General features: G+C 33.9%; 2 long non-coding RNA genes across 3 annotated transcripts; both read left to right on the forward strand.

Moving 5' to 3' along the window:
- The first annotated feature begins 1,015 nt into the window (after positions 1-1,015).
- On the forward strand, positions 1,016-18,994 carry LOC127836414 (uncharacterized). The gene is made up of 5 exons (XR_008028758.1): positions 1,016-1,502; positions 14,482-14,626; positions 15,137-15,245; positions 15,890-16,003; positions 17,281-18,994. It is a non-coding gene; the product is annotated as an uncharacterized LOC127836414 (long non-coding RNA).
- Positions 18,995-20,255: 1,261 nt separating this feature from the next.
- Positions 20,256-22,562, forward strand: LOC127836413 (uncharacterized). Of its 2 annotated transcripts, none has more exons than XR_008028756.1 (4): positions 20,256-20,670; positions 20,943-21,145; positions 21,441-21,607; positions 22,112-22,562. It is a non-coding gene; the product is annotated as an uncharacterized LOC127836413 (long non-coding RNA). The 2 variants fall into 2 exon arrangements; XR_008028757.1 differs by having other exon boundaries at positions 21,441-21,603.
- The last annotated feature ends 1,131 nt before the right edge of the window (positions 22,563-23,693 follow it).

Raw genomic sequence — 23,693 nt, forward strand, 5'->3', positions numbered from 1 at the left:
TTTAAAATTCGACAATTGACAGTGAAACACATTATAAACCATCCAGTTAAAGACTTGTAAATCCCCAGTAACACGCATTTAGTGACACCTAGTCACTCACTTTGAATAATACATTTGTGCAGTAAAAAAATCAACATCATTTATGTCAACACAAAACCAATGATGTTGCACACACAGCTTATGACGATAAGCACATGATTGTTTCTACAAAGCGTGCAATTTGAATGCTAAGGTTCGTTCAGTGATTGTCATTGCTCAACGGCGATACGATTGTACATGCATTAAGATATTGTTTTAATGTTAAAGGAGATAATATTAATAGTTATATGGAGAATATCGGAAAAATAATTGTGTATTTGAAGAAATTTAAAGTGTCCTACACTTAACTACATATTTTGTATTTCAGTTAAAACTCAGACATGCGAAAAAAATTGAAATAAGCAAGTCTCAACAGACCTCTTTATTCTTAGACTTATATTCACTTATGCACAAGTTTTATGTTCATATTCAGAACATAAAGTAACTTAAATTAATGTGTTATTATTATTAGTAGTAGTAGTAGTATCTAATAACAAAGAAATAACAAACAAAACAACAAACGAAGATGTTTATTTTGTATTTGAATTTGCTTTATATCTCGACTACTCCCCGCAAATTTTCTTACTGGAGCCCTTATTAGGTCATCCGCTTAGAAATTTTGCATCAAGTAAAGTTGAGATATAGAATGAATATTACTATGAAATAAAAGCCAGTAACTTTCTTCCTAATATGGCTGGAAAGTGAGCTGAATAAAAAATAATAACAAGTAATAAAGGGTACCAAACGACGAAAAACACCTGCCTCTGCATGGACGTCGCCATCTTGTCTGTCACGTGATTACCCCGTCTGATATATGCCAATGATCAACGAACAATATATGGCTTTCTAACAAGTTTTTTATCTAAACTATATATTTTCTTAACTTCAGCAGGGCTCAACATCAATGGTTGTCCTATTACGTTTGGGTGCCGGCAAGTTATTTAAAAACCTAGTCGTCTGGTCAGGCAGTTCCGGGCAAATAGATTTTCAAAGTATTTGGCTGGCAAGTAAAGTTAGTTATCAGTTGAACATTGAGCCCTGAACAGTTTTGCATGACAATTATAATGTTCCTTCTTGATATTATTCATACTTTATATAACTTATAATAATTGTTCGAGAGCAAAAAGTCTAATTTGATTTCATGTATTTCATACTTCATTACAGAATATTAAGATTCAAGGTGCTACAAATACAAAATGAAGTCTGCACTGACACAAAGACATGTCTCGAGACCAGCCATAAAGCTGAAGCTATTTAATGCAGCATTTTTTTTCCTTTTGTTTTATGACACTGAAAGCAAGGCCTGAACATTTGCTGATTTATAGCCAACGAACAATTGGAGTGTATATATAATTGTGTATTAAAGAAAATAAAGAAATTGCCATCAACAAGGATTTACTATACACAATTGAACAACACAAATGGTAAGTTTATTAATATTTAATATCCCTTGTATGTTTTGCGTTTTTGATAAATTGTATTACTTGCGTTGTTTTTATGCTCCCGGGAGGGTGGAAGTGGCATATAGCAGTACTTTGAACTGTCAGTCAGTCAGTCTCTCCGTCCGTTCCAAAACTTTAACATTGCCCATAAATTTTGCAATATTGAAGATAGCAACTTGATATTTGGCATGCATACGTATATCTCATGGAGCTGCACATTTTGAGTGGTGAAAGGTCTATGTCAGGGTTTCCTTCAAGGTCAAAGGTCAAATATATGGCTTTGAAGCGGCGCAGTAGGGGGCATTGTGTTTCTGACAAACTCATTACTTGTTTTTCATTTTTGTAGTAATTGTCTAATGCAAGTTACGAAGACTCGAAAATACATACCATATACATATGGTACTATAAAATTATTACTGGTATACATAATTAGGGATGTTTGTACAACTAGCCAATAGGCTAGCCGTATGGCCCCGAACAGCCAGCCTATTGGCTAGTTGTATGGCTCTGTACGTATAGCCTTTCCTTTAGAGACTGTTTAGCCGTACTTCTTAATAAAGTATAGAATTGTCATTGGGTGCTGTTAATCAGTAATAAGATTGTTTAAGCTCATAAAAGTACACAAATTCCTCATCTGTTTCAGCTTCCTTTCATGAATACGGTTTCTAATTTGATTCTTTAATTAGTCCACATTCCTAAGTAAGGAATGAAAAATGTTTTAAAGAGTTGCAACATTGATATTATGAAATTCAATGACGGCAGCTGTCAAAGGGAGGTCTTAGAAATTGAATTACACAAATAATTTAATTTTCGTTTAGACTGTAAGACAATTGATTAAAAGATGGTTTCATACATATTTCAAGTAGCGTTGAATTACAAATCTTTTCTTGATTATACAATATAGATAGCATATTTCAAGTATCGTCAACACATATAGAAGGTAGAACGGATAATCATTTTCAACATGATCAATAAAGTGCGTAGATGTATAAACGACTGGCGGGTAATCAAGTGAAGTTTGTATAATTTCTTGCTCATCGCGCTTAGTGGTTCTTTTCAGTTACATGATTTAAGATATGAGCAACCTCATGTGTCATACATGCAAAAAACGAAGACACGGATAAGCCTGTGTATTCACACTGTCTAATCAGCGTCTTTTCACATCAATTTTCCTTTTATTTGTTTTGTTATAAACTTTTCTGATTTTGATGTCGCAATTTTCATTGACTTAGTTAAGATTATTTTCTACATATTTAATGTATGCATTTGATACAGTGGTTTTCCTCGCTTCATCGGGAAGAGGCCCTAGCCTATGGATTTTGGGAAGAAATTGCTCATTTAGGGAAGAATTCTCTCTAAAATTACTGCTTTTGGAAATGAAAAAGCTGATGTACATGTAAGTTAGGATTTTGGGGGAAACTGCATGATTTTCAAGAAATTTTCATTTGGGAAAGGGCCTTTTATAGGCCCCTGTTATATAAGGCTGAAAACCCCTGTGATATGTGCATGTATAATGTGTATTTATATACTGTACAGGCACCGTGTACTTAAACAAACGCCACTCAACACGGTGTTCATTTCACTGTGTTCGCTTACCAATATGAACCCCACAATAGGTGTTCAGATCAAATGTCGCGGGGGCTGTTTTCGATAAGGCGAACACCGCGAATCACCGCAGACCCATAATATCTACCGGGGTGTCCATTGTGTCCGCTAAAAATAATTATTGAACATAAAAGTATTGTTTTGATCCCTTTTATTATTTTAAAGTGATAATGAATAATGTATTTCACACCCATGCTCATGACAGTGTTTTCTGTCTCTTTAAACGCTGCGTATAAAAGAAAACTGTGTTCGCACCAAGCTGTATGAAACCGCACGCAGAAGAGTGATAATTGCGTGTTTGATTATGCAATTCACAGTTTGAAGCCATGCAGAACTCATAACTGATTGTAGTAATCGTATATAGTATCCCGAGTCTCTTGATTCCCCGATACATACATGTCAACTGTTTCAATCGCATACATGCAACTTCTCCCATCTTTTTTCATTACTCGATAATCCCATATATGCCCAATTTCCATTTTTAAAAGCAAATTTAATATGGGTGTGTAATATAGACGATAATGTTGACAAGAATGTCAACAACACAAACGTTGGCAATTTTGAAAAGTATCAAATGAATTTCAGCATATGATTCTATTTAAAGACTTGATGAAATAGGCATCCAATTGGGCCAACATGCGTAAATAACTTAATGTGGTGTGCGCGAGATAGTGTACAGTTCGTGTTCTGTTACAAATTTTAGCCACAAATAAATACATCTATATGCGGCTGCCCATGAGATTTTTGTGTCCAGTTTTTGTCTTCACAAAAAGCGCGCAAAAATAGGCATGGGTGTATTTATATTTACACACAAAACTGCAAAGAGCAGACAACATTGTAAAAGCTTTGTTGCGAATTTCCATTTAAGTATCGGGGTTTCTCGCAAATGATTTAGAATTGGCATTGTACATAAAGTGCCGTGTACAGTTCATGAATATTCTTGGACAACGACCAATGAACAGCCTCAGATATATTTAGATTTTATTCAACATTTATAAGGCATTTTCTGGAAATCGCGAAAAAAATAAAGCGATATTTTGAAAATAAACCAACTTTAAAAAAAAATAAAATTGTCATTATTATTTATATTTTGTGTTGTCTGTGTACGTTTGTTTGGTTCTCATTTGTTTTCAGAAAATCTTATGAAAATAAATATCGTAATTGTAAATGTTTAAAGCCAGTCCCAGTTTTCGATATCATAAACGAGAATTACTTCGATATTTTAAATGACATGTACAACGATTGTTTTGACAGAAGACATGTGCTTATATGAAGTTTGTGTTTCGAATACACATATAGGATATTGGATTTTCGGTGCTTGTTTCGGTAATATAACAAAGACGCATTCTGCGGTTTTCTTTTAAGGCCTTTTGTACTGACCCCCCCCCCACACACACACCCCACAAAATGTCACCAATCGGGAAAAGTGAACACAGCGGACAGGCGTTTTTGTTTAAGTACACGGTGCCTGTACTGTACTCCATAACTGTGAAATAAATTTACATGTCCATACCTAAAACAAATGTACTGATTATCTTGCAGAACGTTCATGTAGCGAAAAACAATCATCATCTATTCAGCCTGTGTGGTAGCACACAATTTTAAGTACATGCATGTGTGTGTTTTCTAATGACGCGTTAAATAGATAATCTGCACATAGATCAATAAATAATCTGTATATTTTTTTGTTATAACAGCTGTACGACTAGACAGTCCCTATATGAAATGTACGTACGGCTAGCCTATTGGCTAGTTTTACTTGGCCGTACGACTAGCCACTGTATTTAATAATATGCTCAGGTATTAAAATATAATTGTTAATCAATTAGGGTCTACTTTATTTGTACACTAGTTATCAGTCCAAATTTACTGGATATGACCACTAGAGCTGTTACCATTTGTTTATAATGTAAGGGAAAAAAGTTTGGCTAGAAATGAATTACATTTCTCATCCATTTTAAGCTCTACTATTATAATTAAATATATATATATAGTGGAGTTATCCTACTCAACCCGGCATCGGCGTTCCCGTAAGCGTTGTAATGTTAGTTTGTCTACCACCTCAAATATTTCCTATGTCCCTTGAAAATTATTGCTTTTATATTTTGCATACTTTTACCAACATGATCCCAACCTATTAACAAGAGCAGACAACTGTATCAAGCATTTTGTAAGAATTGTGGCAATTTGTTCACTAAGAATATGCATCTTATTGATAAATCTATGTTAAAGTTTGCGTACCACCTCTAATATTTTCTATGTCGCTTGACATATTGCTTTCATATTTTACTTACTTCTTAACCAACATGAACCCAATCTATAAACAGGAGCAGATAACTGTAACAAGCATTTTGTAAAATGTATGACCCTTTTTCCACTTAGAATATGCAAATTATTGATAAATCTTTATAAGTTTGCGTACCACCTCAAATGTTTTCTATGTCCCGTAACATATTGCTTTCATATTTTGCATACTTCTTTACTAACATGAACACATTACTAACATGACCACAATCTATAGACAAGAGCAGCAGACCTGTTTACTTCTACGGATTCGCCGTAGTTACTACGGATTATTTGGCTAAACTACGCACTACGGATTTGTACTGAAAAACTACGGATCCATCGTTCAAAAAGGTCAAATTTCAGTTTTTAATCGTACTTTCGCTTATTTTCGGTCTTTGCGGTTAATTTATCAATCATAATCATTTTGGCGCTTGCGTAGTAAGAAACGTTAAAATTCAAGTCTCCCGGGGAACGAGTGCTGATCGAGCTTGTCGAGTCGTCACCGAACAACAACTGACTTGCGTATTGGTTTGCAAATTGAGCCGAAAATATACGATTTTACGTTGCTATCCAGTATACACATCTCTCTCTCTATTGCGGAGAATACCGACGATAGTCGATGTATCCGGATTGAGCACGCCTGTTTTTACTCACGTCCAAGATGGCGGCAAGCAGACGAGAAATTGCAATTAACAGCGAAACTAATAAATACCATTCAAATTAACAACGGATATCATATGGTCATTAGGGAATAATGTAATGCGTGTGTAAATTCACGCAAAATACTACGTTTGAGATACAAATAAAAATAAAATATTTATCAGAAATATGCACTGTGAATGTGCGTCACGGAAACAAGTGTTTGAAAATTGTAGTTCAGTCTACTCACAAAGTAAAAGCATTTATTATAATGAGTATCGTTCGCAAAAGGAAAGAGACAAACATGATTTGATTTATATGTTAGTGGATCTGTGTATACTCAGATTCATATGCATATTCTGCTTTATTATGTTTGTTACACTGTACAGTTTAATGAAATAGCATTGAACTGAGGTTGTCAAGTGCAAGATATTGAAAGGTAAACAAATAAAATATATTATTTTAACTCCATTTAATACATTATTAACACAACAAGAACACTAAAGGGTGTTTGTCAATATTTGTTTATGTTTTCCTCTTATGATATTTAATTTTAAAAAAGACTGAATTAAATTAATAGCTACTCTTAAAGAGCTTAAGATCAAATGGTGTATTTAAGAATCTATAGATTATTGTAAGTTTAATATGCATGCGGATGGATATTAATTAAATATTGTCTTCATTGTAAGAAGACATTAAAGCAGCACTTTATAATATAAAAATGCTGTCAAACATGCACTTAAAAACAATTTTAATTCTGTTACTTATAATCATATTTAATATAATGCTTAATGTTTCCCAATTTCATGGTTTATCACGCTATTTTTTCCAATTTCATGGTTTATCGCGCCATTTTTCCCAATCCAAATGGCAAAGGCTGTCACAAATAAAAGCAAATAAAATCACTTAACAGATTTAATTATTAGCAAGTAAATTCATCTAATACTTTATGTACCGTTAAACTGATATGTGACCCAGTCATGGTGTTTTAATGCTCAAAATGATTGAAAAGGTTAAAACTACTGACAACAGCCCAAAACTACTGAGAGATGCCCTCCATACTACTGAGAAGCAATCGGTAGGGTAAACAGGTCTGGAGCAGACATTTGTATCAAGCATTTTCTAAGAATTACGTTCCCTTTTTTAAACTTAGAAAATGCAAATTTTGGTTAAGTTTTGTGTTTAGGTTCACTTTATTCCTAAAGTATCAACGCTATTGCTTTGATACTTGCAACACTTACCGGTACAAACTATCATAAGGGGACTGTGCAGGCAAAGTTATGTAACTCTGACTGGCATTTTGACAAAATTATGGCCCCTGTTATACTTTAATCTTAGATAATTATGCCCCCCTTCGAAGAAGAGGGGGTATATAGCTTTGCTCATGTCGGTCGGTCGGTCTGTCGGTAAGACGATAACTCAAGAACGCTTGGGCCTAGGATCATGAAACTTCATAGGTACATTGATCATGACTCGCAGATGACCCCTATTGATTTTGAGGTCACTAGGTCAAAGGTCAAGGTCACGGTGACCCAAAATAGTAAAATGGTTTCCGGATGATACATGTAACTCAAGAACCCTTAGGCCTAGGATCATGAAACTTGATAGGTAGATTGATCATGACTCGCAGATGATCCCTATTGATTTTCAGGTCACTAGGTCAAAGGTCAAGGTCACATTGACCCGAAATAGTAAAAAGGATTCCGGATGATAACTCAAGAACGCTTAGGCCTAGGATCATGAAACTTGATAGGTAGATTGATCAGGACTCGCATATAACCCCTATTGATTTTCAGGTCACTAGGTCAAAGGTCAAGGTCACGGTGACCGAAATAGTTAAATGGTTTCTGGATGATAACTCAAGAATGCTTATGCCTAGGGTCATGAAACTTCATAGGTACATTGATCATGACTCGAAGATGACCCCTATAGATTTTCAGGTCACTAGGTCAAAGGTCAAGGTCACGCTGACCTTAAATAGTAAAAGGGTTTCTGGATGATAAAGCAAGATCGCTTATGCCTAGGATCATGAAACTTCATAGGTACAATGATCATGACTTGCAGATGACCCCTATTGATTTTCAGGTCACTAGGTCAAAGGTCAAGGTCGTGTTGACCTGAAATAGTAAAATGGTTTCCGGATGATAACTCAAGAACGATTATGCCTAGGATCATGAAACTTGATAGGTAGATTGATCATGACTCGCAGTTGACCCCTATACATTTTCAGGTCACTATATCAAAGGTCAAGGTCACGGTGACCTGAAATAGTAAAATGGTTTCCGAATGATAACTCAAGAACGCTAATGGCTACGATCATGAAACTTCATAGGTACATTGATCATGACTCCCAGATGACCCCTATTGATTTTGAGGTCACTAGGTCAAAGGTCAAGGTCATGGTGACCCGAAATAGTAAAATGGTTTTTGGATAATAACTCAAGAACGCTTTTGCCTAGGATCATGACACTTCATAGGTACATTGATCATCACTCGCAGATGACCCCTATCGATTTTGAGGTCACTAGTTTTGATAAAATGTGATAATAATGACCGGGGTAGCAATTATTCAGGTACGAATCTCCGGGCTGTCCAAATAATGAAGGAACGAATGTCCAGGCTGTCAAAATTAGTTAGGAACCATTATATGCATAATGTGCATTGTCAAAATAACGAAGGCACGAATGTCCAGGTTGTGAAAAACATGGGGACGAATGTTCATCTGTGTGAAAAATAGGCTAGGACGAATGTCCAGCATTCACTGTATTATTATGATTAAAACTGGCTAATATCTATACAGTATTTAGTTTGAGTATTTGGCGTTACATGAGTCTTAGAAATGACTACGTAATACTAATACCACGATAAGACATTGGGGTACCATACATGGTGTTCAATTACCAGGCATCTACCACGGGTGGTTTATGACACCATGCTGTTATTTAGTATTTGTCAGCACAGTATCTGATCATAAGGAGATAATTGGTTTATCCGGAACACAGGGGCAGCTTAACCACAGATGTATCAATAAACAAGATAGATCTTTTTTCAAACAGCGCGATAAAAAAGCTCTAACAAAGCATGTTAAATGTGTGAAAAAATGGAGAAAAACAAGTACTTTATTAAATTATTCAAGACAATTTGTTTAATGTATTGACACTTATAATTTGAATTACATATAACTAATTCTGACAATGTCATATTGTGTTTTCTAAGTGGTTACATTGCCGAATGTTCAAAAGAGTGAAAGGCTGAAATCAGATACTGCGTTGCACGGGAGTATTGGAAATTTATACACGTTCAGCCTCGTTTTGGAGTTCTGCGAGTCACGTGACTTTGGGCTCTTATCAATTTTGGCCTATTGTAAAAAAGGGTCTATTTAGTACTTTATTTATTAGACTGTGAAGTATAAAAATACAATCTACAGTACTTTTGCCTTTTTGATATCCATATTGGAATTCAGGTATTGATTTGTTCGATTTGCACCATTCGTTAATCAGTTTAATAACACTTGTGAATAAATCTTTGATATAATATTATTAAGGGTTATTCCGTGATAGTTTTCTCCTTGATTTGGGTCACCACTTTTATAAATTGGTGTAATGTAACCTAATCCCCAATCTTTCGGGTAATTTCCACTTTCAAATATGTTATTGAATATATGTGTCGGATGCGGTTTTACGATGGTGTATGAAGCTTTGATTATTTCACTGGTATCTGATCTGGCCCGCTTGATTTTCCATTGTGTTGTGTTGATAATGCTTGTTGTATTTCATTTTCTGTGATCAGGGAGTCAAGAAAATCATTTGTTTTGCTGTTGCTAGTGTTGTGGTGGATATTGTCAATGTTTTCATTGGGCATGTCGTTTATATCATTACTATATAAATTATTGATATGTTCAAACATGTTTTCTATATTGATGTTGTCAGAAATGCTCATATGTTGTTTTTGACATTTTTTAATATTTTTCCAAAATTGTTTAGGCTGTGTTTTAGCTATATTGTTTAACCGTGCTCCTTCTTTGACTCTATAGCGGTATTTTGCTTTTCGTCTTAAATCTTTAGATATTGTTCTGTGCTGAATAAAATTGTGTCTGTTTGCATCAGTTTTACTTTTATTGAAAGCATTTTTGTTTGTTTGATATGTTTATATGTTTTAGCTACCCAGCGTATAATATGTTTAAAAAATCAACAAATTTATGGCAAAGTTATTATAAGTTTTGATTACATTTGCTTATTATATTATTAACAATGAAATAATGTTCAAGGAAAGTGCAATTTTGTTTTAATTAGTCTAAATTAGTTATTAAAAATTAAAATTGACATCCGATAATTTAATTATATACGTATGAATAGATGAAACAAATAAAATTGTTGACAGTTACATGGTGTATTTGTTTATCATATTTAACTGTTACAAGGAAAACAGTATTGAAATTAATATAAATGTGATTTAACCATTTTTCAATTCACCAATTGACCCTATTTAATTGTATTAAAAAACAAACAACTACAGTTCCACAACGCTGCCCAGGTCTACTCAATGTGAAATAAGGTTTTAATTGTGTAATTAATAAAGTCTATTATATTCTATAGCTACAAAATGCAATTTATTTTTAAACTTTCAGTTTGCCTAAAAAGTTTCTGAATGTACCTAATTGGATGTGGAATAATACATGTACTCAGGCCTTTTTGTAGGTATTTTGGGAATAGGTACCTGACCCAATAATAATTAAACAAAATTAAGTCATGAGATCCATCAATTTGGGAAAACGATTAAGCAAAAATGGTATTTTGGGAATAATGTGCACATTTAGAATGATAATAGTGTTTAAGCTTTTTTTTATTTTTTAAAATGCACCAGATTAAATAAAACATTGTCTGCGTGTCTTAGGTTTGTGTGCTTGAAGTTCTGAAAGTAAATAAAACCATACATGCCATACATCCCGGATTGTCCGGGACAGTCCGGGAAATGAAGAACTTGTCCCGCTGTCCCGGAAATCTGTCAAATGTCCCGGAATTTACAAAATCCATATATACATGTACCTAATATCTTAGGCTTAACTGCACCTGGAATCTGTGTATATCTGCAGCGTCTCCATGACAATGCCTGCACGAATAGGCAGACTACGCTACGTGTCAAAATCGATCAATTAACAGGGGTCCTGTTATCATATCGATTGTCTCACGTTCGTGGTCAAACAGAAAAGGCGGCATTGTTTAATGTGGTTGTTAATTGACTTTAATCTACTAAGTCATTATTTCCCGCTGCATAAGGGCAAAGGCAGTTTTATTGTGATTGGTTGTATGTATTATGAATTGATTTGAGTTGACGATCTAACGGTACTGTATTGTTGTATTTTTTATTATATAAATGTTATAAATGAATAAAGGCGTATCAACAACTACGCGTTACACACCGGTCTTAATAACAATAATGCAGTGATGTCACCATCTATGTTTAGAACGCTTACACTGAAAACACGTGGCTTGTATCTAGTAACGGAAGTAGTAATGTTTAATTTGACGTTAATAGATCAAGTGTATTTCGGATAGGCTTTCGAACTTTTGCAATTAACGATGCGAAAAAAAACAAACGTCTATAAATATCGCTACATTTTATACATGTCCCGGAATCGGCAAAAGACCCAGACAATTTAACTCAATGTCCCGGAATTGGTCTGAACAATTATGGCATGTATGATAAAACAGTTTCTTCTATCAGTCTTCACAGAACAAATTTTACAACCAGAAAGAGAATGTATTTAAGAAGATAATTGCTGTTAATACAAATGTATTTTGAAGATTGGGAAATTTAACTTACCGGGGTAATTGGAAATCATATTTTGATTTGGGAATGGGTCAGATATTAAGTCCAACAGGAGCATCAGAAAAGATATTCTTGGTCAGGATAGAAATCTTCTATGCATGGCCATCACAATACAAATTTGAGCACAAACTGTTATATTTTTAACAATAGAGTTTCTCCACTATTTAAAAAGTTTCTTATTGAAGTATGTTTACTCTAAGTTTTGTATGAAAATTAAATTGTGTACATGGATTTATGATATTTGTAAATAACTATATGCTTTTTAATTTGACCATCATTCTGAACCTTTGAAATATTTGTCGGTATTTTAAATCATAAAATATTATTTATTCTGAATTCTTGCCATTTGTTCATTAAACATTGATGTTAACATATATTTTTTTAGGTTGGGTCCTGCAAGAAAATAGAAGTTGACCCTCTTTTTGAAGACATACAATTTATACAATATAAGGATTAGTTCACAAAACAAAATCATGTAGCAGCAATAATGCTTAAACATGTTAAGATCATGCTACTTATAATTGTGCCATAAAATGGCTGTACAGTTTATTATGGTTTCTAAATTTTAAGTACCTCTACACCATGCCAAAAGAACATAAGATGAAAATGTTCATTTGCTTGATAGATCTTAGTTGTACATGTATTGTGTGACAACTTAAAGGAGAAGTGGATTCTGGTCAAGGTTCCATCAACTCCTCATCCTCACCACACCATGCCAATTATCATTAATCGGAAACAACTCTCATTTCACACTTTGGGGGACAACATTATCAGCTACAAACACACACACACACACACATAAGTGTTAATGTTGAGTTATTGACGTATTAAACTGAGTTGAATGAATATATTTTACACTTAACATGCTATTTATGTTAAAACTGATAAGCATAATAACTGCTGAATTAATTTCTGAAAAAGAGGCTGAAATGGATGGTGGAATTCAAAAGGCTGCATTTTTAATAAGACATGTTAAGTGTATAAAACAAAACAATTTCCTGTTTGTCATAATACATTGATTGAAGAATATGCTGGTATTAAATATAAAGAATTATGTACATGTGTATCAAATAAAACTTATATTGTAAAAAAAAAACAGTAATGTTCATAATCATTTTTCTTCCTTGAAAATTTTAAGCAATACATCATTAAATCAAATTTGTATGTATGCTGCGCTTCAAAGAAGAGGGGGTATATTGTTTTGCACACGTTGATCTGTCCGTCGGTTAAATTGAACGTAAAGTTTTGCTCATGAAGATGATATCAATGACATTAGATATATGACATATTACAGAAAGCTATGTTAAAAAGCTCAATGATATTATTTTAGTTATTGCAATCATAAGCTTTAAAATACTCAAAACTGGTGCAGAATTGCATACAACATTTATTTTAAACCTATTTATTTAAGCTCAATTGCATAACAAGCCTAAGCTTATATGAAACGCTCTCGAGTCCGTTTTCCTAAAGAACGCCCCCACAGTGGGGATTGAACCCGTGACCTCCCGATCGCTAGGCGGACACCATATCCACTACACCACGGCGATCTTATCTTAACATTTAATTGTCTTATTAATCGCAAGTATCTAAGATATTAGGGCTTACACCTTTTGAAATTCCAAGTTTGTATTTGTGTTTATGCTATTTTCTATTCATTTAAAACTAAGAGCTTATTTGTTTGTATAAAGAACAGTTTTCAGTTTTTGCACTCCTGTAAAACATGATATTTGACCTTATTATAACACATATTAATATTGGTCTAGAGACTGACCCTCCATCAACTATTATTTTCATTTGACATTCACGGAGTAAATTGGGCTAACTTCTTTGAAACCAATATTGTCAACGTAAAATGAATCTTCAAATTACATCGAGATAATACAGTGGTACATTTTACACAGAATAAATTTTGACATCCATATTGCATAAATATGGTAAAAAACTTATTAAAGGCCAGTGATTTATTTTGTTCTCACTTCATATTTTATATTTCTTATATTAGTTTAAGGTTGAAATTGCAGTAACAAAGAGAATCTTGTTTCATATTTAATTTCCTGCAGTTGATTTCCACATTGGATGGCAGGTGGTAATAAAGTTTTCATAAAGATTCTAATTGACTATTATATTGGTCCAAACTGCTGAAACATTTTGCATATAACTTTTTATATTTGAAAGGTACACATAAAATACAAAAGCGTGATGTCTGAATAATATCTATCAAATCTTTGCAATCAACAAATTATCATTATCAAGCTATTATTAAAGACACATACTTTAATATAATTTATAGACCATAAAGGATACAAGTTTTAAACCATCTTGCTTGTTGTTTAAAATATTCTGCAAAATGTTGTACTCACGAGTGTGAGAAAAACTTAGTAGCAGTAGAAGTAGGAGTAAAATATTTATGAATGAAATGTGCAAGAGTATCCCATTATTAGATGCTTACTGACAATAATCAACAGTACTTACATGTAGAAAATTGATAATTATTGTATTAAAACGACCGTCATTCCCCTCAATAATGGGCATTCATTTTGCAGTTTAAATCGACAAATAAACTTTAAAAACAAACTGTGAATAAGTCATATCTTCCTTCCAGGATGTCATACGGTTTAGTCCTCTTTGACTCTGATGGAACAACAGCCGTTATTCCAAGGTGCAACTAAAAGAAGATGCGACTGTGGGACAACAATTTCATCTGAAAGCAGCTGGGAACCACCTTTGTGAAATCTTACACCTTGAAGGTAGGTCCTCAGTCCCTGCTTAATTGTCATTTATTCAGGAGTGTAGTGAAAGAATTTACAAATAGTGATGCATACATGTACTTCCATTAAGGCATTTATTCCGATGCTTCAATATGTTCTATAATTGATGGTAGTTATCGTTCTGTTTAGCGGACATGTATTTTGCAAATTAAAAAAAAACAGACAAATGGGACTCAGTTTTAACAATGTATTTGTTTGTTTTGTTTATTTTTTTACAGAATTTGAATTAAGTCTTGGAGACAAATTACTGGTTTCCTTAAGAATTGGGAAAAAAATCAACTAAGTATAAATTTAATAATAAAATATCAACTGAAAGGGTTTGCTATTTTCAATAAACAAACTTAAGCCTTGCTGATTGATTCATAAAACCATAAATGTGAAGATAATTGATAATTTATCCATGTTTCATGTTCATTACTCTTAACATTATCACATTAATCACCAATTATCATTCAAAGCATGGCGTAAACAATAATCATGTCATTTTAGACACAAAGGATGAACTAGACCCATGGGAGCAAGTGTGGTCAACAACATCAAGAAGCAAGATGATTAACCAAAAGACAGGGGTGAAACAAGTGGATTTCTTGACCAGCAGGTACATTGTGTTATCATTTGTATTACAATGCAGCTATTGGTCAGAACAATGATATTTATGTGTATGTTTTATGCATCAACATTAAACAAAAATGGTGATGGAGCAATAGAAATACCCCTGCCATATGTGTTTCCTGCGTCCTTGTCCAAACTTTCGAATGACCACAACTTATGTACTGAAACGTCATAAGCTGAAAAATATCAATGAGTGGAAGTTCAAAGCAAATGCGTATTTTGTAGTTTTTTTAATTAGATATATATGGGTTCCAGAGTCAGTTTAGAGTTGTTCTCTTGATACAACCTGAAGGATATTTCCATTCGGCAATGGATTTCAATTCATTGCATTTGCTTGTTATCATCTTAACATCCACATAATTGGTTTTTACCGAACCATTCTAACAAATTAACGTCGAATTGGGACCAGAACAATGGTTAATCGAAAAGCCGTGTACTTATAACTGTGCATATCAAATAGTGTGTAAAATTGATTTTAAAATTTCTGCATGAATATTGGGCAGTGCCAGTTTAATATTGTCATGCTACATGTACATTTGTGTGTCAAATATGTGAACCGCCCATTCTGGGAGACATAACTTGTCTATGATTGCCTTCGTTATACATTATGTTCGGTTGTTTTTCATCCAGAGTCTTCAATCGTTTGTTCTGTTGGACCCAGTAACTGTTACCGACTCAGCTCTTCCCAAAACCTCTGGAAAACGCAAGAAGTCATCTCCAAAACAACAAAACAGAAAACGAAAGGTATGTACATGTTTGTTTCTTTAAATATCTGGCCTTTTTACTCCATTGCCATTGGGGGGATATTGTTTTGCCATTATCCATTTAACGGCCATCTGTCTTCTAAATAACTATATTGCGGAGATGCACGCATACAATTATTTGGTTCGAGCTCGTAACTCCAGTTATGTATATTGATAAAAATTAATGATTTTTTTTATTTTTTTCTATGTCTGGAGCTGTTTTTAATTAACTATTGCATGGAACTTATAAGAAATGTTTAATTTATTAAACTGCGAAGATGCAAATGTAAATTCTGTAAAGTGTAAATAGCCTTGGTTACTCCAGAGTTATGTCCTTTTTGAATTGACATTTTTGGCTGCGTCTCCTGGAAGCTCATGATATATAAAATAAGTATGACTCGTGTGTGGTGCACACTCAAATTATGTTTGACAGCCTTGGTTGCTTTAGAGTTATGCCTCCTAAATTGAAATGCACTGAAATTTGTTTGTTCATAGCTGTTTCTATTGCATGGAATTTCATGAAACAATTAATAAATATGTATCATCATACTATGTTGTGCACGCACAATCATGTAAGGATCAACTTGGTATTTCAAGGGTTATACCCCCTTAATCATTTGAAATTGAGTAATTTTCTGCCATGAAATTAAACGAAGTTTAGGTGGGTATATAGGAGTGAGCTTGTCTGTCGGTCTGTCGGTCGGTCCGTATTCAGTGTCCGCTCTCTAATTCAAGTAGTTTTCATCCGATCTTCACCAAACTTGGTCAGATGTTGATTCTATATGATTTCTAGGTCAAGTTCGAATATGGGTCATGTTGGGTTAAAAACTAGGTCACAGGGTCACTTAGTGCGTTATAAACATTTAGCATGGTATCCTCTTAATAATTCAAGTAGTTTTCATCACAGCTTCACCGAACTTGGTCAGAAGTTGTATCATCTAGATGATGTGTAGGTCAAGTTCGAACATGGGCCATGCTGGGTCACAAACTAGGTCACTTAGTGCGTTTTAAACATTGAGCATAGCATCCGCTTTGTTTTAAGACAACATGCAAAATATTCTGTGTCAATGCGGCATGTGGGGGTATTCGTCACGTCTGTGACAAAGCTCTAGTTTTGTGTTGGTTAACTTTTTGTTGGGATCAGTTTTATTGTTTGAAATTTTTTCTGTCTGTGCTATTGAATTGAATGTTATAAATTACAAATTAAATGGATATTATCATATTCAAGGAATTTGATATAAATCATTTTCATTTTATATGTTAAAATATTTCTTATAGAATGAACAAATCCCGAACCCAAGAACCAAGAAAGTGACCCCTAAACCAAAAGGTGCATCGACTTTAAAGTCAACTCTAAAAAGGGCATCACATCCACAAGATGCCTCAACTCCAAAAGTAGCGACAATATTATTAAAATTCTGCAAACAAACGATTTGAACAGGGACTTTCATTGTTAACTCTTTCAATGTGTTTCAACACTTGTATTCTGTAAGCAATCAGTCACGTTTCTTTTTTCATTTTCTGTGAGTCTTTTTTTTATTTAAGTTAAAGAAATGTGAATTATTAAGGGTATTTGGTCATTATCTTTTGTTCTTGCTATAAAGGTAAAGTAAAAGTGTTTTTGTACGTTTATTATAGGCTTTATATATGTTACTTCTATGTTATGTATTATTAACTGTTGGTTTTACTTTGGTATTGTCTTTTTTTTAGCTCACCTGATTGCTCAGGTGAGCTTTTGTGACCGGTCTTTGTCCGTTGTATGTCCGTCTTTCCGTTTACATTTGCTCGTAAACACTCTAGAGGCCACATTTCTTGTCCCATCTTCATGAAACTTGGTCAGAAGCTTTGTCCCAATGAAATCTCGGCCGAGTTTGAAACTGGGTTGTGCCGGGTCAAAAACTAGGTCACTAGGTCAAAAAAAAGAAAAACCTTGTAAACACTGTAGAATTCACATTTCATGCCCAATCTTCATGTAACTTTGTCAAAATGTTTGTCTTAATGATATCTTGGTTGAGTTTAAAAGTGGTTCCGATCCGTTGAAAAACATGGCAGCCAGTGGGCGGGGCAGGTTTCCTTATTTGGCTTCAGAGAAACCTTGTAAACACTCTAGAAGTCACAATTTTTGCCCAATCATCATGAAAATTGGTCAAAACATTGGTTCAATTGATGTCTCGTACGAGTTCGAAAATGGTCGAGATCGGTGAAAAAACATGGCTGCAGTGGGCGGGGCATTTTTCTCTATATGTATATAGTGGCAGTTTTCCCTATTTGGCTATAGAGAACCTTGTAAACACTCTAGAAGTCACAATTTTTGCCTAATCATCATGAAAGTTTGTCGAAACATTGGTTTTATTGATATCTCTGACGAGTTTAAAAATGGTCGGGATCGGTGAAAAAACATGGCCGCCAGTGGGCGTTTTTTTTTCTCTATATGTATATAGTGAAAACATGTGAACACAGAAGTCACATTTTTGGCCCAATTTTCATGAAATTTGCTCAAAACATTTGTGTCCTTGATACGAGAGTTGAGTTAAAAAATGGTTCCGGTCAGTTGAATAACATGGCTGCTTGGAGGGGGGCAGTTTTCTCATTACGCCCCCCCCCCCTTTTCAAGAAGAGTGGGTATATTCTTTTGCTCATGTCGGTCCGTCCGTCCACGAGATGGTTTCTGGATAATAACTCAAGAGTGCTTATGCCTCGTAGATGACCCCTATTGATTTTCAGGTCACTAGGTCAAGGTTGCAGTGACCCGAAATAGTAAAATGGTTTCCAGATGATAACTCAAGAACACTTATGCCTAGGATCATGAAACTTCATGGGTACATTGATCATGACTCGAAGATGACCCCTATTGATTTTCAGGTCACAAGGTCAAGGTCACGGTGACCTGAAATAGTAAAATGGTTTCTGGATGATAACTCAAGAACGCTTATGGCTAGGATCATGAAACTACAATGATCATGACTCGCAGATGACCCCTATTGATTTTGAGGTCACTCCCTTGCAAAAAGTTAACCCACTTTCATACCAAAACACACTTAAACCAACATAAAACTGTGTTTTTTCCAAGTTTTTCTGAGCGGAAGTTGGTTTTTGCTAATAAAAGCGAGTTTTATGTGAGCTAAACTGTGCTTAACTGAGTTTAAAGTTGGTTTTTTAAAGTAGATGTGTGTTAAAGCGAGTTTTTTTGCTGTAAGAAGTTGGTTTTTTATGTGTCAAAAGTGAGTCTTTTTATTTATGAGTTGGTTTATGTGTGTTTAAGTGTGTCTTTTTGTTTCATAAGCGAGTCTTTTACAACAGAAGTGGGTCTTTTTATAAACAGAAGTGGGTTTAAGCGAGTTTAAGTTGGTATTTTTATAAATAATTTGAAAGCCGCAACAAGGCTAAAAGACTCACTTTAACACACTTATCAATAAGTTGGTCTTTTGTTTATTAACATAACTCACAATAAAACAATAATTCTTCAACTAGGTCTTTGTTTCATGTTTATAGCCATATATTATCAAGGTGAATTGTAAAGGGGCTTTTTTACAGCTTGTTTGCCATTGCACCTTTTGTACATTTATGGGCTCCCCATAATTTTAAGGAAACATTGGATAAAAATTGCTCTTTCAGAACATCACAGGTTCACAGATACTATAAATATGTTAAAATGTTCAAACTTAGTTTTATACCTGAATATGAAATTGTTTGTCTTTCACATTGAATCAATACATAAATATTAAATATATTATAAGAACAATCACACATCTATAAAAATGCGAATACTTCCATTTAATTCATGTTCTTTGGAGAATTCAATAGACTTACAGTGTGTTTTTTTATTCATTTTTTGAGGGGGAGAGTGACACTGTTTCTATAATAAATAAAACTAGTTTCAGTGTGAAAGTGTTGATTAATATATGGAAACTTATGTGGGCTTGCCAGCATCAATTATATCTCCTCAACATAAAAACAATAACTATTTTAACTTTCTTATACTGATATTTAACCCCAATACAATTAATGCCTACCACATTGACCTTTAACATACAATTAAAAAGGCAATAAAAATAAATAATATTTATACTATTAATATTATTTGCTAACACCATTCAGCATGTTTTTTTTAAATATTCACAATTAAATATAATATGCTAAGGGTGCTGTGTATTATTCAATAAATACATATATGCTGGTGTTGAAATCAGTAGATATTTCTCAGATTTAGTAATTGGCTGACACACATAAGAGATTAGCCCTCCCCCCCCCCCCCCAATTAAATCATAAACATTAATTCTTATCACAGTATCAGTGCTCCATCTATAGGCCTAACAAAGGGGTGTTGATAGACTTTTGATTGGCTGAGCCACCATCTATTTGAAAACAAGCGACTTTGATTGGCTGGAGACAGGAAGTTATGTTTTGAAAACAAAGGGGGTTTTCATCAACTGACTGAGCTTTAAGGTATAATTGAGTAACATTAAGACTTATAATTCTAGTTTAAAATGTCTTGAATAACTTTCAGCATGAAGTATTGTGTGGTGAAAACAATGTGTATGTACTACAATGTGTAAATCAACAATAAGTTTGTTGCAAAGGAGATTCAAAGTGGATGGTTAAAGTGATATGGTCTCATAATTCATCAACTGCCTGTTATCTTGGAATACTGAAGAACAGTTGTTTTAGGTTTGTATTTTCATTTTTACATCACTTTTTTATTTAGTTTTATATTGAATTAATTATGATCATTATCATATTTATGTATTGTCACTTAGAAATGTAAATGGATAAGTATAAATGTAATGCAATTATAAGGAAAAACAACACCATTTGAATAATTATGGCTGTATTTTATGATTATTGTCATCTTAAATGTTATTTATACCTATTTCTGGTCATTAATGAACAGATTTCTTTCCCACATATTCAATGAAAACTTTTATATTTTAAATTTGAAGGTCAAACTCCCAAGGTGAAATTTACATTGATTGGAAGATTCTTTGGATAGAATATTCCTGCCAAAAGACAGCAGAAGGGGGACTTACTGATGTATGGATTTTGACACCAGATTTTACCCTGCACGAGCAGCCCAACTTGAGTAGATCAGGAGTGGGAAAACCGAGCCCTGTCCTTGACCAAGGAAAGTTGGATTTGTTGAGAGGTAAAACTATACAGGTTTTAGCATTTGAAAGGCGTCACACTTCCGACCAGTCCACACAGCCAAATGAGACCACATATCTTGGTACATCAAACAGTATTTTCTACCACACGTAATTTCTTTTAATTATTTATGACAAGCGTTAAGTCACATGTGATCACAGGATTTAAATTGCAAAAATAAACAAACAAAAACAACAAGCAAACAAACTTGTTTTGATTTAAATTAATAATATTTATAGTAACAAGATATACCATAACAGCAATATTTATCACTTACATTATAAAATATCTTTCAGGACCTGATCTCAAATGAGATCATGCACAAGACGCACCTCGCAAAGGCCATGACAGTATAGTTTTCAGACCTGATCAGCTGGTGACTGCTCTATGAAGTGCTGTTCAACCACCCCTAAGGGGGAGATTCGAGAGGGTCTCCTGATTGCTGAACACTACGCCATGGTTGGTATGATTCTTTTTTATAGGGAAAAAGGGGATTTAAATATATAGGTGTTCTACTGCCTCCATATTCATTTTGAAACAAACATAATGCAATTGATTCAAATTTGACTCCAGCACATAATCTGTCTTGCGTTAATTTAATACTACTGCTAAAATTTAAGAGTTACTAAAAATTGTGTTTGTGTATACAAGTTTTGAGAATTTAACACATAGGCAGACAAAAATAACCTCAGTATAAAGTTAACGATCAAGCTCTAATTTTGAACGATATAAAAAATTCAAGCAACAGTAATTTGCCTCCTTGTTTCAAAAACCTCTTTTGAAATCCTTCTAATGTAGATGATGTTAAAATGGGATATCTGAACTGATGATATTGATGTAAAAGTTTATTCGACCAAAATCAAGTCATTCAGATCAGACTTGATTTGGGTGGAATAAACTTCTACATGTTTTTTTAATACTGTAATGTACAGTAAAATCCTGCATTGATTGTTCATATACATTTCAGTTGTCATCTCCAAAAAGTTTGCCCTGCCCATATCAACAGTGGAAGAGAACATGAGATGGGCCTTGAGGAGGCTTCGTGTCATGTACTGCGGGGAGAATATATAAACTGTTTAGTGCTGAGCAATATGTTCCTTTGTTCATAGGTGTAAATATGTGTAAAGGGCTATTCCAGGAAAAGATAGGATGAAGGATTCTTTAATGTTGTCATTTTATAAATCCGGTACCACCAACACAGTTAAAAACAATTATTATTAATTTTATCCTCTGTATCACCCCTCACTAACTGAAACTGTATATAATCATGGTTCATACCCTTCCTCCCATTTTTACCTGTGGTAGCCCAAAGAGGAGAATGTTATTTATTTTAATTTATTATGTTAAATGTGCTCGCATATTGTGATAATGTATCTTGGGTAGATGTTTCCTGGTTTTGTTAAAAATGCACTGTAAAAATGTTCACATTATTTGTGTTTTTTTAAATATAAACATTGTTTTTTGCAAATTGTGTGTGTCTTTTATTTATAATCACATGGGGCTTGTAATGATCTGTTGTGATTTTATCTCAAATAACCTTTTTACCATTAAGGTGTAAATATTTTTTTTAAAAAAGGTTACAGGTCAAACAAGCAAAATTTTATGATCCCTTAAGCGAACAAAAGACTCACAAAAACCAACTTAAACACACTATTGTAGACAGAAGTGTGTTTAAGTTGGTTTTTTGTGAGTTTTGGAATGTTGGTTTTTTGTGAGTTTTGGTATGTTGGTTTTTGTGAGTTTTTTCTGTGTTTAACTCAGTTTTAACCAAGTTGGTAAAAAAAAACCACTTTAAACACAGAAAAAACCAACATACCAAAACTCACAAAAAACCAACATACCGAAACTCACAAAAAACCAACATACCAAAACTCACAAAAAACCAACTTACCAAAGCCCACATTTATGTAACAAGTGAGTTTTTTCTGTGTTTAACTCAGTTTTAACCAAGTTGGTAAAAATACCCACTTTAAACACAGAAAAAAACAACTTACCAAAACTCGCAAAAAACCAACATACCGAAACTCACAAAAAACCAACTTACCAAAACTCACAAAAAACCAACTTACCAAAGCCCACATTTATGTAACAAGTGAGTTTTTTCTGTGTTTAACTCAGTTTTAACCAAGTTGGTAAAAATACCCACTTTAAACACAGAAAAAACCAACTTACCAAAACTCACAAAAACCAACATACCAAAACCCACTAAAAACCAACTGCCAATACCGCTTGGTTTAACACGGATAAAACTCGTGTTTAACTCGAGTTTTACACACTTATTTGGGAAGGGAGGTCAAAGGTCAAGATCACGGTGACCTGAAATAGTAAAATGGTTTCTGGATGATAACTCAAGAACGCTTATGCCTAGGTTCATGAAACTTCATAGGTATATTGATCATGACACGCAGATGACCCCTATTGATTATCAGGTCACTAGGTCAAAGGCCAAGGTCACAGTGCCAAAAAACGTATTCACACAATGGCTGTCAAGGTCACGGTGACTCAACTTAGAAAAATGGTTTCCGGATGATAACTCAAGAAAGCTTACG

Source organism: Dreissena polymorpha, chromosome 6, assembly GCF_020536995.1.
Source record: "Dreissena polymorpha isolate Duluth1 chromosome 6, UMN_Dpol_1.0, whole genome shotgun sequence".
Taxonomy (NCBI): Eukaryota; Metazoa; Mollusca; class Bivalvia; order Myida; family Dreissenidae; genus Dreissena; species Dreissena polymorpha.